We start from the raw sequence: 3753 nt of genomic DNA on the forward strand, positions 1-3753 counted from the left end.
GATAAGCATTTTTTTCCATTCCTCAATTATTTAATGAATGTTTCAGGTGGATACAGACAATAGAACATACAGTGTCCTCCAAAATTAATGGCCACAGAAAGAAAACAGAGATTTTCTTCATAGGACTGCTTTTAAAAAGAGAGAGAACTATAACCCGAAAACACCATTCACAAAAGTTATTGCTTATAAGACAGAAGCAGCTTAGCTGTCACTGTTAGATATTAACTTGCATATACATCATTTTATTATATTTAATGTATTCCTTAAATGCATAGGCTCACTGCTATTGTTGTATTGACTTTTAGGTCTGAAGAGAAAAAATGTGAGATATGTTTAATTGTTTGAGCACAGGAATGTTGATGATAATTATGATAAAGATAATTATGATTTACTCTCTTACAAATTTTAGCTGCCCTTTTTGTCACTTGCATCAGTATTAATTTTTTCCTCACAATGACACAAGAACTTCAGATAAAGCAAGTGCAAGAAATTTGGGAGCACAAATAACCTTTCCCAGCATTTAATTCAGTTCAATCCCATCTACCAACTGAAAGACATCATGGTACCAATTCATCAAGCCCTTTGTGTGTATTATCTTTATGAGACAGATCTTATGTTCTCTAATCACATGGGTCTCAGTGTTCTCTGACGAATGCCCTGATCTGTTTTTCAATATATTTATTTTCTGATACTTTTCTATGTACTGGTTGAGAAAAATGTTGATATCAGAGTCAATAGTATCTGTAGGAAAAACTGGGGAGAAGCCTAGATAAATCAAACTCAATCATTTCATTAAATGGGATTTTTTTTTTTTTTTGAGACAAGATTTTACCCTCACCCAGACTGAAGTGCAGTGGCCCAATCATAGCTCACTGTAGCTTCCAACTCCTGGTGTCAAGGAATCCTCCTGCCTCAGCCTCCCAAAGTGCTGAGATTACAGCCTTGTGCCAAGCCCAAACAGATATTTAAGCTCCACCAATTTCTACCCACTGCACTCATTGGACAGTGTCCAAACTCTGGTCCACCCCTTCCATTTATTTATTACCATCCTCAGTAGCATTTGAAGACCAATTATTCTGAACTACTTGCTATCTGAATACCCACAACATTCCTTGCCTTCTAGATTTTCCTCCTGCTCACTTTTGAAAGAATTCCCATTGAATGAATTATTGTTTTCCAAAAACATTCTATGCTTAAGCAATACTTTATTTTTCACATATGTTTACTGTTTTCCTCACCCTCCCAAGAAAGAAACTGTCTCTTTATTTTGAAAGAATAGGAGGCCTCCTAGCACAGGAACATGCTTCTGCCTGCCATAGCCCCCTGGATCTGCTGAGCTCAGATGCTTGGGGTGTGCTTCAGAAATGCCTCTGAGTTGCTACAGCAATTGCTGTCCTCACTTCCTGCCACAACAGTCTACACCTCCTCCTCCATCATTTTCTTTCCCAGGCTGATGAAGACATGTCTGAGCTCTGGTCTCATGACAATCATTCCCCTCCTTTATTTTTCAATAAATATATACAGTTATTTCAAATCTTTTGGTATATGACATAGATTGGTTTTGTAGTTTTTAATAAAGTAAAATAGAAACTTCTAAATATAGCAGTGTCTGTGGGAAAAAAGCCATGAGAAAAAATAAGGTAATTGATAGAACTCTATTTGCTTGAAGGAATTAAATGAAAAGCATGGCATCATGATCAATCAGATAATGGTTTCTATCATACCTTGTAAAACTCTATAGACTTAATCATCTCTTCCAACAGATGAATATATATATATATATATATATATATATCTGAGCCTTAGTTTGTTTGTGTTTCTGTAAAAGAATACTTGAGGCTGAATAATTTATAAAAAAAGAGACTTTATTTGGCTCATCGTTCTGCAGGCTGTACAAATTGCATAGTGCTAGTGTCTGCACCTGGGGAGGGCCGCAGGAAAGTTCTACTCATGGTGGAAGGAGAAGGGGAGCAGGCATCATATGGTCAAAGGAAGGAAGCAAGACAGAAAGCATAGGAGGTGCCAGGGTCTTTTCAACAACCTGTTATTAAAACTAAGAGTGACAACTGACTCACTCTTAGGAGAATGACACCAACTTATCCATGAGAAACCTACCCTCATCATCCAAACACCTCATACCAGTCCCCATCTCCAACATCAGGGATCAAATTTCCACATGAGGCTTAATGGGGTCAAACGAATCATATCCAAACCATAGCCATTTGTATCTGTATCTATATCTATATCTATATTTATATATATCTATATCTAATTTATATCTTCCTATATAAATCTATCTAAGAATGTAAGAGTGTGCGTGTGTGTGTGTGTGTGTGTGTATTTAGCATCATTTTCCTTAGATTAGTAAGCATTCAGTAAATATTACTTTTCTTTTGTTGTTATACAGTTTTTATTCATAATGATAAACTTAACTCTGCAATCTGCTAGAGGTGGAGCAGACTAAGGAAAATGTGGAACCAAAAGAACTTCAGCAAGAACACAAAGATTATAGGATATTGTGAGCAAATGGAGTGGAGGAATGTTCTCTTGGCTATAGAAAAATTAGTCTGGTAGTTAAAACAAAACATAAGTGAAATTTATTGGAGTTGTCCACAGTTGTCAATCGTGGTCTTCTTTCTGGTTTTGCCGTTCCAGAATGCAAAGCGTGCCATGGCTTCCAAGATATTCAAGCCCTCTTTTGTCTTGCCAAAGACTGCACTCTTGCCATCCAACCACACAGTCTTGGCAGTGCAGATGAAAAACTGGAAACCATTTGGGTAGTGTCCAGTATTTGCCATGGACAAGGTGCCAGGTCTTGTATGCTTCAGGATGGAGTTCTCATCATCAAACTTCTCCCAGTAGTTGGACTTGTGCCAGTGTCATCGTGACATGTGAAGTCACCTCTCTGGCACATAAACACTGGAATAATTCTGTGAAAACAGGAACCCTTATAGCCAAATCCTTTCTCTCCAGTGCTTAGAAAATGAACATTTTCTGTTGTCTTTGGAACTTTGCAAACAGCTGGAAGGAGACATGGCCCAAGTGCTCACCATTGACTACAATGTCAAAGAACAAGGTGGAGTTGACCATCACTGGCAGTGGTGACATCAGTGGAAGTGGCATCTGCAAAGTGCCAACAAATATTTTAAACAAACAAACCAATAAATTAATATTTCTTAAACCAATAAAGAATAAAAACTTTCCAGCCACTTATCAGGCATTTGTTCATAATGGCTTGGTGTCATTCATGGTGAGAGATTTTGCTGACGCAATGATAGCTATGAACAATCCCTGCTTCCAGAAGCCTGTGGTGCAGCAGGAAAGGTTTGTACCCACATTCATGGTATAGTGATGGAAAGTGTTGGTGCCAGAACAGAGATACACTGAGGCCTGTCTGAAGGGACCCAGAATGGAGCATCTTCAACTTCATGAGTGTTCAAGAATGCCTTCATAAAGGAAGTGACAAATGTATGCAGGTATCTGAAAGTTGAACACACACTGAGGCTTACACTGGACAGAAGACAGAAGGGTAGTGTCGTCCCTGACCCTGAGGCCTTATATCCCTATTGGGAAGTGAACACACTGACGGATTTTCACATACAAAAAAGAAATAAACAAACCCACTTAAAACTATGAGTGGTTGATTTATGTGACCACTCCTACGGATGATTGCATACACACAGGACACACAGAAGGATAATCTGAAATAGAAATATATTAGACATAAGGATTAATTGCATGATATTTACTAGT

General features: G+C 38.0%; 1 pseudogene; it reads right to left on the reverse strand.

The window, feature by feature from the left end:
* Window positions 1–2619: 2619 nt before the first annotated feature.
* On the reverse strand, window positions 2620–3090 carry LOC134731768 (peptidyl-prolyl cis-trans isomerase A-like; annotated as a pseudogene).
* Window positions 3091–3753: the final 663 nt, after the last annotated feature.

Source organism: Symphalangus syndactylus, chromosome 11 (assembly GCF_028878055.3).
Source record: "Symphalangus syndactylus isolate Jambi chromosome 11, NHGRI_mSymSyn1-v2.1_pri, whole genome shotgun sequence".
Lineage (NCBI taxonomy): Eukaryota > Metazoa > Chordata > Mammalia > Primates > Hylobatidae > Symphalangus > Symphalangus syndactylus.